The sequence below is a fragment of the Chlorocebus sabaeus genome, chromosome 20, assembly GCF_047675955.1.
Source record: "Chlorocebus sabaeus isolate Y175 chromosome 20, mChlSab1.0.hap1, whole genome shotgun sequence".
NCBI classification, from domain to species: domain Eukaryota; kingdom Metazoa; phylum Chordata; class Mammalia; order Primates; family Cercopithecidae; genus Chlorocebus; species Chlorocebus sabaeus.
In genome coordinates, this window is record NC_132923.1 from 114963303 (window position 1) to 114977107 (window position 13805).

The window sequence follows — 13805 nt, forward strand, 5'->3', positions numbered from 1 at the left end:
TGCAGGGCCTCAGGACTAGAGGTTTATTGTCTTCCTAAGTCAGACATTCATTGCTGGACCACATCATCTTTTTCAAGGCTACTTCCAGCCCACCAATTTGCCCCTAACTCATCAGCTTTTTCTATCCTCAATTCACTGGCCTCTACAAACCAGGCAGACTCAACTCCATTAGAAACACAACTGCCCTCCTTGGCAGCAAAAGGGGACCGAGAGAAACCAAGAGCAGGAAGTCCTCCTAAATGGCCCAGGGAAAAGGTGAACCTTCCACTGACTTACCCATTCTGGCGACATAGACTCAGAACTCTAAGAAGGGAGAGGTCATCTGGTATAACAGTCCCAATGGTTGCCCTCAAAAGTTCTCTGCTTGTACCTATTTCAAACAACCTAAACAACCCTAAAATCGACCAATTTTCTCCAAGCACCATCCCACACACAGTCATTTCACTATTTCCTGACAGTCTAAGTTTAATTCTGCTTGTAGGGATGGAATGTATCTGTCTAAAACAGAGGATATCTGGGTCTGCAAGTTCCCCAGCAACAGAATCTACACCAAGGCTTGACTCACGACCCAATTTAAAATAAAATAAAAATAAAACAAACAAGGAGAATGAAGACTGATACTTGGCTGAAGGTTAACTGAAAGGTAATTTCATGACCATCAAGCACACTGGGGTCTAGGGAATTGGCAGCAATTATTTTAAGAAATGAGAAGCAAGATCATCAGCTTTGGAGTGCAGTAATGTTTCTGTATCTGCACAGGCTGCAGGTATGGGGTGATGACATTCTGTGGGCAGTGGGCTCTTTTCCCAGCAATGTGGGAGCCTGTACTCTCCTCTCACGGACAATTAGAAAGAAGCTTAAGAAACCTTGCTAAGTTCCAGGTGCACAACCAGCGGCTCTTTTCTTGCTGTTTCTCTGCCATCTAGTGGCTGCTCTGGATCATTACAGGCCCACCTCACAGTCATTTTCCTTGGTCCTTCCAGTAACTTCCTAAATGATGATACCACTTAGACAGCTAGGTATACTGGTGAGTGCTTTACCTATATTATTGCTAGTCTTCACAACAGTGCAAGGTACGTTATTAATTCCATTTTTCAAACGAGAAAGCCAAGGCTTATAGAAGTCACTTGTCCAGGGTTACAGAGGCTCAGTAGAAAATATGACAACAAAGTCCATCCTCATGCTGTTGTATCACTCCTCCTGAAGGAACAGAAGGCCCCGAAAATAAACATAATTTCAATTCTTCCAGAAATCCCTACATGCTCCAAGCTCCTCACGGCTAGCTACGATCTTGGTCAAGTAGATGGCACCACTGCCTCCTCTAGCCCCACAATGCATTGGACACTACACTGGGAACTGGGCAAATCACCCCACTCCATTTGCTTCATCTGAAAACTAAGAGACCATGTAAAAATGTGTACACAATGTTCATTGTAACCTAAGGTGGAAATAACTCACGTGTCCATCATTTGATGGAATGAATAAGCCAAATGTGGTATCTCCATACAATGGAATACTATTCAGCCATAAAAAGGAATGAAGTAATGACACATGCTACCATACGGATGAACCTTGAAACATGCTAAGTGAAACAGTTGGTTAAAAAAGACTACATATTATAATTATACGAACTATCCATAATGGGCAAATCTACAGTGACAGGAAGTGGTTCAGCAGTTGTTTAGGGCTGGGCAGATGGGACAGAAAGTTTCAGGGGATGATAGCTAAAGGGTACAGAGTTTTTGAAGGAAAGAGAAAGTTCTAAAATTTGTCAGGTGACAGTTGCACAACTTTGTGAATAAACTAAAAACCACTGACTTGTACACTTTAAATAAGTGAATTGTTTGGTACAGGAATTATATCTCAATAACGCTGTTACACTCACCTCACCCTGCCAAAACTGAGAGGGCTGGTCTAAGTAACCTCTAAAAGTCCTTCCCACAGTCTTTTTAAAGCTGAGAGACTCACCTATCATTATCATTCCCATCGCTGATAACTTGGCCTGAACCAAGTTCAATTAACTTGAACCAAGTAAGACTATAATATCCTCAAAGCAACTAAAATCAGAGAATAAACAAACATAATCTGAATCTTCTAGTTCTTTAAAATACTTACGGTTCTATGATATATACAAAACCCAGATTTTGAGAAGGAGTTTTATTTCCTTATAGTCTTTTAAGACTTTCAAGGATCTCATTTTTTAAATCCCAGAAGTGTAAGTAATCAGACCTGACGGGACTGTGGAGTCCCCTACTTTTTCTCTACAGCACTTAACACCATCTCTGACATACACATTTTAATCATCTGTCTGCCTCCCCCTACGAGAATGTAAGTTCCACCAGTGTAAGAATTTTGTCTTAGTCATCCTGCTGCATCATGAGTGTTACTGATTTGGTTTGGCTGTGTCCCCACCCAAATCTCATCTTGAATTATAGCTCCCATAATCCCCATATCCCCACGTCTCATGGGAGGGACTTGGAGGGAGGTAACTGAATCACGAGGGTGGTTACCTCCAAGCTGTTCTTGTGATAATGAGTTCTCACAAGATCTGATGGTTTTATAAGGGGTTTCCTCCATCCCACCCCCAACTTTGCTCTGCACTTCTCTCTCCTGCCGCCACGTGAAGAAGGACGTGTTTGCTTCCCCTTCCGCCATGACTGTAAGTTTCCTGAGGCCTCCCCAGCCATGCTGAACTGTGAATCAATTAAACCTCTTTTCCTTTATAAATTACCCAGTCTTTGGTATGTCTTTATAAGGAGCGTTGAGAACACACTAATACAGGTACTAAGCAGATGTTTGTTAAATAAACGAATTTATGGACAAATGAATGAACTGCATTGCTAGTGTTATGTAGGGAAAGGTACAGTTCCTTTAGATCTATACCAGGTATACCACTAAGGCATACCAAAGAAAAATGTTGCTTGTTAAGAAATATGGCTGTAAATCACTATAGGCAGTGACTGAATGTGGCAAAATAAGTCTACTGACAATTAGATGTGTTCCCAAAGTCACTTCTAGTCACCCTCAATCAGGCAAATCACACTTTGTTTCTTCCTTTTATTACTATTATTCCCAAAGGTGCATCAGACCCCACCACTGACCCCATGGGGAAGCACCATTAGCTCCTCCAAGAGCTCTATGAGCTAAAAAGGCACTGGTTACAACTCTCAACCCCAAGGTCATGATTCATAGATCACTGCTTACTACGTGGTAACAATTCCTTAGAACCTCTATCAGAAGAAAGCAGGATCAGGCTGGCATAAAAGAACACCGGCCTAAAAACAGAGGCCTGGAGTTTAGTCACCAAACAGCTGTGCAACTCTAAGCAAATTGTTTTCCTTCCCAGCAACCATACCCTTATTTTAAAATGTAATTAATTACCACCCTTGGCCTACTCACCTCACAGACTGTGGGGATAAACTGAAAGAATGTGACACACTATGCAAATGTAAAATCTTGGTCGTTATTTTCAGGGAGGAAACACAGGTCTCACCACATTTCAACACTAGCTGGGGTCTTACCCAGAAAGAAAATACTGCTGGGATTGCTTGACAGGTTATTTGAACTACATTCCTACCCATCTGAACTATTCAACACAGACTACATGAAATGCTCAATTCAAACATATGTGCAATGTGCGCTAGCTCTGTAAGTCTCAAGATCTCTAAGCAGCAAGCTTCCCTCAAGATAATCATACAACAGCTAACAAAAATAACCAAACACTGTACTAAGCAATTTACGCACATGAACTTGTCTAATCCTCACGAAACCCCGTGAGGTGGTATTGCTACTATCCTCACAAGAAAAACATCCAAGTTAAATATCTCACCCAGTATCACACAGTCAGTAAACAGTGAACCCAAGATTCAAAACCAGGCAGTCTGGCTCTAGAGTCCACGTTTTTAATACTACTCTATACTGCCTCCTACAAAACAGACAAGATATAGACAAGCATTCCTGAAATGAATAAATGCCTAAACAAAAGTAAATCACAGTGACGAATTACCATTTTGTACCCACTAACATTATAAAATTGGCTGTTCTTCTATGAGAACTCCCTATCATACAAAGCTTTGTCTATCCTTTTGCCTGAGTGCTTATTGGAGGAGAGTACCTTATCCCTAAATCCTAATGACAATTCTGCAAAAGGTAAGCAGGCATAATTGGCTCGATTTTACAGATGTGTAAATCAAGACTCAAACACTAAAGCAGTTTGCCCAAACACAGCTGGTCATTAACAGAGCCAGATTCAAAGTTAAGTCCTTCTACTCCAAAATATATGTGCTTTTCCTACTATTTAATACTGCTTTTCTCTTTAAAATCAAAAGGTTCTACATAGAACTGGCACTAGAATGATTCCTGAAACAAGAACAACAGGAAATATGCTATTTTACATAAACTGTAATGAAGAATGCCAGGATACTTACAAGAAGGGAGACAGTTAAGTCTGTATAAAGGAAGCTAATTTTACCACTGAGCTATATTTATGCTTGGATCCTACTGGTACTCCCAAAAGGAAGTGATCCATAAGGTAGAAAAATATGCTGTCTGTGGCTGTTTAAGAAGCCATATTTGGCCAGGCCCAGTGGCTCACGCCTGTAATCCCAGCACTTTGTGAGGTCAAGGCAGGAGGATCATCTGAGGTTGGGAGTTCGAGACCAGCCTGACCAACATGGAGAAGCCCCCATCTCTACCAAAAATACCAAGAAATTAGATGGGCGTGGTGGCACATGCCTGTAATCCCAGCTACTCAGGAGGCTGAGGCAGGAGAACTGCTTGAACCCGGGAGGTGGAGGTTGCGGTGAGCCGAGATCATGCCATTACACTCCAGCCTGGGCAACAAGAGTATAACTTCATCTCAAAAAAAAAAAAAAAAAAGCAGCAGTAGCCATATTTATCCTATAAACAAAAACCAACTCAGTCTTTACTGGTTACTGCTATACATATTTTTTAAAAACACTACAGACTGAACCAAACTTAGAATCTCTCAACTATATCAGTAAAAATCTAGACTCATCAAAGATGAGCCCTATATGGATAATAATCACAAATTTTTTTTTTTTTTTTTTTTTTTTTTTTGAGACGGAGTCTCGCTCTGTCGCCCAGGCTAGAGTGCAGTGGCCGGATCTCAGCTCACTGCAAGCTCCGCCTCCCAGGTTTACACCATTCTCCTGCCTCAGCCTCCCGAGTAGCTGGGACTACAGGCGCCTGCCACCTCGCCCGGCTAGTTTTTTGTATTTTTTAGTAGAGACGGGGTTTCACCATGTTAGCCAGGATGGTCTCTATCTCCTGACCTCGTGATCCGCCCATCTTGGCCTCCCAAAGTGCTGGGATTACAGGCTTGAGCCACTGCGCCCGGCCATAATCAAAATTCTTAAAGACTCACTCGTCTACTTGTATATTTAGTATACAGGTTTTATAGATTTTTGTTAACTACCTGCTAGCAAAAAATCCTGAAACATAAGAGGCTATAGAAACGATCCTGCACTGGTAGTGTTCAAATCCCTTGGCAATACCTTAGAGGTTACTAAGGGCTGCACAAAGTTTATCTCTGTGACAAGGAGGCAATGGGAAGAGCAAAACTGCTGGGCCTGCCTTGACTACAGCAACTCTGTTTCATACACCTTTTCCGTTTCTATAGTGGGGCTCTATATAAGCTTTTGTTTAGGAAAAAGACGACACAAACCAAAAAGACTACTGAAAAAAAGACACAAACCAAAAAGGAACAGAAACTCATTTTATTGAGATGAAGAAACCAAGGCCCAAAAAGGTATAGCAACTTGCCCAAGGAAACTCTGATACCTCAATTAGAACCTAGGTCTTCAACTCCCAAATGAGAGCTCTTTCCAACAGTGTTATTACTACCATGGGAGAAATGAAGACATAATATCAAACACCATAATGCAAGCTAGGAGCAAAAACGTGACTTGATTCATCATGCTGTATGTACCAGGGTTCACAGAGTTTTCTAGCAGCAGAGGAGATAATCACAAACTCAGCACCCTCCACTAAAGTCATTCTTACACGAAGCCAGTGAAGAATTCACAGGTGCCCGCCCACCCTTCACAAGCTGCCAAGGGATGGATCTAACTGCTTAACACCAATAATTCCAATACAACTGTGAAATCCTCAAGTTACGGAGAAAAAGGAGCATTTCTTTAATAGCTTCAGAATCAAGACAAAAAAATTCCTCTCCCATCAGACTAATGCAAACCTTACAAAGGAGGGCTAAGAAGTTGGCACTGGGGCCCCATAGTGGGTCTGGAACTCCATACACGTTTCCAGCCCTATCAGAGTTGGTCAGAGGTGAAATTAAAAGCCTTACCCTACTCCTGGCAATGAGTATGAGGAGGAAGTCCCTCACTGATACAGCAGCCTCAGACCCAGAAGTCAACAGGGTTTTCTGGTTCTGATTTGATGTGAGCCAAAATGATGACAGTGATGATGACAGCTGCTATCTACCCCATTCACAGATGAGTACCTTCTACTTGCCAGGCACTGTGGTAAGAGCCCCACATATAGCAATTCATGTAGTTCTCACAACTCTTGGGCAAAGTACAGCTATTTCCATTCACAGAGAATGCAACACTCAGAGCATTTAAGTTACTTGCCTGAAGACACAGATCAAGTTAGTGGCAGAGCCAAACTCAAATCCAAAGCCTATGCATGTACTTTGCACAACACCAACAATGCCAAGTGGTTTCGCCTCAGTTTTGCCATTTGACAAATGACATCATCCATCCCTGCCTCTTTTACAGAGTTGTAACTGAGGTCAAGTGAAATCACTAACACAAACATGATTTGAAGTTTAGGAGTTTACTACTTAAACTCAAAAGCTGCATGAGGATCCCTGACCATTTGCGAAGACGTAGCCAGAGCCCCAGTCATCTCCCTATGCTTGGGTCAAGCTAATGAAAGAAGAGAGCCAGGTTGCAGAGCTGGCTCCTAGCCCTCCTCAGACCTTGGGTATTCACTAAGGAGGAACTTTCTCACCAAACAAACCCTGCTCTTCCCAACTCACAGGCCTACTATAATTTTAAAAAAAAAAAAAAAAAAAAAAAGGTCAACTGAGCAGACTCTAGAGACAGACTACTTAAATTCAAATCCCAGCTCCCTCACTTACTAGCTCTGAATTCTTGGACAAGTTTTGTATCATAACATGCCTCAGTTTCCACATATGAAAAAACGGGGGATTGCTGAGAAGACCGAGTTAATTCACACAAGGGCTTGAAAGAGAGTCATGTACAGAATAAACACTCAAATTTTTAAAAGGACCAAATGACACAATGGGCAAAGGAACCCTACAATCCTCTAAAGTTACACCTTTAGATCCTCTAAAGGAAGATGTCATTCTCTCATGCTACAACCAATCCTAAAGTCACCTCCTGCAAAAAGTTCCTACCCAACAAACCTACCCTTACAGATGAAGCCTTTTATGCTGCTTTGCTTGCCCTATGCACTATATGATGCTTGAACTACAATTTCCAGCTTTGTAATTAGTCACATACATTTTATTTCCACATAAGATATGTAATGAATAAGCACACAGGTTCCAAAATCAGACAGATACGATCTCCAACTCTGGCTACAGACACCAAGCAATGATGATGTCTCAGAGTCCTACTCCATAAAAAGAAGATACCTGTACTATCAACCTCAGAGCTGTTGTTGAGTACCAAGTGTGATAACACCATGTGCTTAACACAGTGCAAAGCACACAGTAAGAGTTCAATTAACAAAGCTGTTATTTCGCCAGAGTATGTCCCCATTTCTTTTGTGATCCTTAGCAGTTAGGGCAGAGCCCTCCTGGATGTGATTAATATTCCTTCCTTAATGCACTAATTTACTTACGGGGGCCTTGAGGCTACCGTTCTTCCTACTGCACCTGTCCCTATACGGTGGTGAAACAGAGCCCCCAGCCACTCTGCAAACATGCCTGGGCCCTCCTTTGTTCACATTCCCTCCACTCAGAAATCCACACCTGGCCGGGCACGGTGGCTCATGTAATCCAGCACTTTGGGAGGCCGAGGTGGGTGGACCAGCTCAGGAGTTCGAGACCAGCCTGGGTAACATGGCAAAACCCCATCTCTACAAAAAAACACAAAAAGTAGCCAGGCATGGCATCACACACCTGTAGTACCTTCTACTTGGGAGGCTGAGGTGGGAGGATCGTTTGAGCTGGGGAGGTCAAGGATGCAGTGACCCAAGACCACAACGCTGCACTCAGCCTGGGTGACAGAGTAAGACCCTGTCTCCAAAAAATAAATAAGTTGTAATGACCTATAGCCCAGAAATACTCTAAAATTCATGTTTGACATAAATCCTCAAGAAATCATCTCATGTCATGGGTTTCAAACCACTAGCGCATTAGTCTGATGGGCTTTAAAGAAATGATGCCTCCAAAAAATAATTTTTTATGAAAATTTAAATAGTGCTCAGATCCTATTTCAAAACAATATGGCCCTAAGCACTGTTTTCCTTTTTTAAAAATAAGCTTCTTAGGTAACATTACACAGAACCCTTTTAACTTTTGAAAGTTTCAAAAAGGTTCTATCACCAAGGTGTGCACTGGTCCCTAAACATAGCTAATCAAAGTTCTATCTGGGACTCTTTTAGAAATTAGATTGATTCTCAGGTCCCATCACAAACTTACAGATTCAGAATCTCAGGAGCATTTTTTTTTAGCCTTCCCATCTAATTGTTGACCAACCAGGAACCTGAACTGCATTTAAAACCTCAACAATAAGTATGCAATTTTACAGATAGAGGCCAGAAACGTGGAAGCTACCTGCCAAAGGGCACGTTGTTAGGAGCAATAATGCAAACTTCATCAAAATAAAAAGATGCTTGTTCAAAATGTAGGCGCCTAGTCTCTACCCCTAAAGATTGAGAGTAAATCCTACAGGGTCCAGGAATCCTGATGACTTGAGATAAATGGCCCACAGTTCACACCAAGAAAAGTACTGCTCTGCGGGATACATCAGAGCAAACAGAACGGTTATGATGCTGTGCTCTATTTTAATAGCGTTAAGAAAATGCTATGCTTATCTTTGCCTTGAAAATCTGTCACTTCTTTTTTTTTTTTTGAGACGGAGTCTCGCTCTGTCACCCAGACTGGAGTGCAGTGGCCGATCTCAGCACACTGCAAGCTCCACCTTCCGGGTTTAAGCCATTCTCCTGCCTCAGCCTCCTGAGTAGCTGGGACTACAGGCGCCCGCCACCTCGCCTGGCTAGTTTTTTGTATTTTTTAGTAGAGACGGGGTTTCACTGTGTTAGCCAGGATGGTCTCCATCTCCTGACCTTGTGATCCACCCATCTCGGCCTCCCAAAGTGCTGGGATTACAGGCTTGAGCCACCGCGCCCAGCCAAAAATCTGTCACTTCTACTTCAGAGAAAGAATGCATGGTGAACCCAAAATCCATCGAGCATTTATTTGCTTTTGGGGAAATCACCTATGAGACTATGACACTACATTAAAATCAGGGCTTTCCTCCCATCTTGACCCCACTAATCAGCAATGTGCTTTTAAACCTCCCACTGTACTCCTTTATATAGATATACTTCACATTTTTCTACAACGCAGGGCTTTAATGACTCATTGGATATGCTTCTAAGAGGCAAGTGTCTAACTTCACAGAAGTGTAACTGTTCTGTCACAAGTTAGTTCTAATGCACAAATTACCTGATGGCAGCAAAACAAGACGTATACAGAGATTCTAAGAGAAACTAGGTAGAGCCGCAAGAAGGCAGTACTTGACTTTGACAGGGGGACTTAAGAATACACATTTCAGGGCGGGCGCGGTGGCTCACATCTGTAATCCCAGCACTTCGGGAGGCCGAGGCGGGCGGATTACTTGAGGTCAGGAGTTCAAGACCAGCCTGGCCAACACGGTGAAACCCCATCTCTACTAAAAATACAAAAATTAGCCAGGCATGGTAGCTCATGCCTGTAGTCCCAGCTATTTGGGAGGCTGAGGCATGAGAACTGCCTGAAATCAGGAGGCAGAGATTGCAGTCCTGGGCAACAGAGTAAGATCCAGTCTCAAAAAAAAAAAAAGAATACAGATTTAAGAGGTAAACTGGACCTAACACAGCACTGTAAGTACCACAAAACGAAAGGCCAGGAATGCAGGTTTCACATCCAGCTCTGCTACCATACAGCTGTGTAGTGACAGGAAAAAGTCATTTAAATGTCCTCACCTTTCCTCACCATGTGCAAGATGCAGGGATTTAAATTAGCTAGTCTCAATTATGTGATTGTGACATAAGAACTATGAACTAAAAAGGATTACAAAATTGTTCCCCACCCAGTTGTCCATCTTAGCCTATTTTAAATCCCACTATCTAAATAAATACAACGTAGAATAACAATCATGTCAATACAACATGGTGTATGAACTGTCCAAGTTGTGCACTGCAAAAATAAATCTGTGTATTTACTCTAACAGTTTTAGCAGGTAGCAACCAAATGCCTTGTTCTTCAAAAAATAAAATCACTAAATTATTACAAGTCATTCACAAAGTGTCTTTGGAAGGGCCTTTGCACAAAGGTTGTATGTGGCCTGGGCAGTGGCCCAGATACCCATCAGGGTTCCAACTGACCACCCACACCACAACGCAGGCACACAGAATACAGTCAGTGGATGGAGCACCATGTAGGCCATTGAGACCAAAGTCCTTACCTCTGCCTGCTTACATCTCTGCACTGCTTGAGACTGTCATTCTCCAATGTCTCCAGTGCCAGGGAAGGGAACAGGTTTTTGATAAATAATGACAAATGAATGTGCGTCATGGATATGCATGCACAGATAAAACTTTTACATTACTCTCTTGAGAGCAATGCAAAGTAGAAAGAGATGACATAGTTATTCAAGAGAAAGCAGCTATCAAAATTGTAAGGGAAAGAAAATTCCAAGTAGAAGTTAGGAGACATCTATTTTACTCTCTGTATATCCTCAGTGCCTTAATTGCTTTAAAAAACCTATTTGTTGAATTTACTACTTGACTATAAGAATGAATGAATAGGCCGGGCGCAGTGGCTCATGCCTATAATCCCAGCACTTTGGGAGGCCTAGGAGAGCGGATCAGGAGGTCAGGAGTTTTGAGACCTGTCTTGAAACCCAGTCTCTATTAAAAATACAAAAAATTAGCCAGGGCATTGTGGCGGGCACCTGTAGTCCCAGCTACTTGGGAGGCTGAGGCAGGAGAATGGCGTGAACCCAGGAGGCATAGCTTGAACTGGTGTGAACAGTGAACTGAGATGGCGCCACTGCACTCCAGCCCGGGCGACAGAGCAAGACTCTTGTCTCAAAAAAAAAAAAAAAAAAAAAATTAAAATTAAAAAAAGATAAACAAATAGAACTGACTTAGGACTGACTGGCTATATGCCATCTCTGGGCAATGGAATACGAGTAAGTGTACATGCGCTTTCCCTTGCCCCTCTTTGGCCCACCACAAGCAAGTCCACACTCAAGCAGCCACTGCTCTCTGGAACTAGGCTCCAGAATGACAAACACAAAGCCCACCTGAGCCCAATCTGAAGGCTAGAGACAAGTTCAGCTGACTCTTGAATGAGAAAAATAAATGCTGTTTTAATAAGCTACTGTTGGCATGGTTAAATGCAACATTATTCTGGCAAGTGAATAAAATAAGGAATTTTTTTTTTTTTTTAACTGTTTGAGGCACTTAGAAAAAAGACTCGAAGTAGTAATTAAAAGTATTCATTCTGGTCAGGCACAGTGATTCACACCTGTAATCCCAGGACTTTGGGAGGCCGGCGGGCAGATCACAAGGCCAGGAGATTGAGACCATCGTGGCTAACATGATGAAACTCCGTCTCTACTAAAAATACAAAAAATTAGCCAGGCATGGTGTCACGCACCTGTAGTCCCAGCTACTGGGGAGGCTGAGGCAGGAGAACGGCATGAATCCAGCGGGCAGAGCTTGCAGTGAGCCAAGATCACGCCACTGCACTCCAGCCTGGGCGACAGAGCGAGACTCCGTCTCACTTAAAAAATAAAAATAAAGTATTCCAGCAGCCCTGGAAAGAAAACATGATTGGGCCATGTAATTAAATCTCCATGCTCTGAACTTGGGTGGATACAGAGTAAGACTTACAGAAAACAAGTGTGATATAAAGCCACTTCCCTCCAATAATCATTCAGAGATGCCCTAACCATGAGCCCTTCCTGAAAGATAATGGAGTTGCTACTTCCTGGTGAAATGTTGTCCCTTCCCCCCGCAGTTATATAACAAATTTCTAAATTTGTACCCAGCAGGGACTAAGTTTCAATCCTTCTTGAGCAGGGCCCTTGTATTCTGAGTTTCTTAGCACCCAGCACCAAAATAACCACTAATTAACCTCACAAATGGAAAAAGGAAAATAGTCCAAACCTAACAATGACGTAAAAGAAGTACCACTATTTTATGCATTCTATGAAGGTAACAATTATGATAGCACAAATTTAGTGACAACTTGTAGGACAAAAGGAGAAAAAGTACTACTACATTAAATGTACACCAATGTTAAGAGGTATCCTGATTACAATACGAAAATGTGAGAAAAATACACCTCAGAATGAAGGAAATATTACAATTGTTCTTTCAAACCACAATCCTTTTCTTCCCCCTTAGAATACACTCCCCTTGTGGCATGAAGTCCAGCTTGAAGAACATCACTTTAACAAACTATAAGACCTATTTCTAAGATGTTCAGTAAAACACTTACAAATAGCAATAATATATTAACATTGTATTAAATGCTGTAAATTCGGACACAAACTAAGCCTGTAAGGACTTTCCTATAACCCTTTCCAGCCTCTAAATCATACTCCCTGAAGAATATCACTCACCTTCTAAGTCACGACTATAAACAAGTTTGTTAAGTCAAATAGAAAACAATATTTAAATGGAAAACCTAATGCATCCATTTGCTACCCAAGTTCTTCTGACATGCAGAAATCAATTTGAAAATATTTAAGAAAACATTAGCTTCAATCAATCCCCTTGTCATCCTTGTTCTTCTGATACATGGGTAATTCACTGACACAACTGTTCGACCTGCTTTATTTCACTTACTAATTTATAAAATAATACACCCATCCAATGACTATTTCTAGAGCCATATCATGTCAAGCATTGCTTTAGGACAAAGATATAGCAATAGTTAAGGACCTATATGTCCCTGACTACACTAAGGATACATATGTCTCTGCTTTCCAGAGTTATCACATGATCCAGGTATCTCTCCCTAGTATGGTCAACAAGGAATAAATAAGATGCATTTGTTGGTTAGAACTGTTAAAGCTACATCTGTCTCCTCCTAACCCATTCTCAACCAACCCAGCTTAATTCTAGCACAGTATGCAAATCATGCCAAACATGACTCCATGCAGAGAACTATCAAAATGACACCACAGTGTATCAACCTTAACTGATTTTAAGGGTTCTTAGTTTCTAAGATTCTCAAGCAGATCAGTATAATGTCCTAAAGGTAAATAAACCTTTCTTGCTACCTAAAGAAAATGTATCCCATATTCAGATTCACAGCACACAATCTGTATTCTGATAGAAGTAGTTTGAGATAACCACCTAGGTGTGCTGGTTCCCAAACTTGGCTACATTTTAGAAAGCCTGGAAAACTTAAAAATCACATTGTTCAAGCGCACTCCAGTAAGCAGCCAAGTTTGAGAACCAATGATACAGAAAACTTGGGAAATGAGCTGCTTTCCAATGATCTATGGATTAAAGGTACACTAACATTTCCTTCCACCATGAGCAGTGAGCTTCCTGAACACTGCTTCACT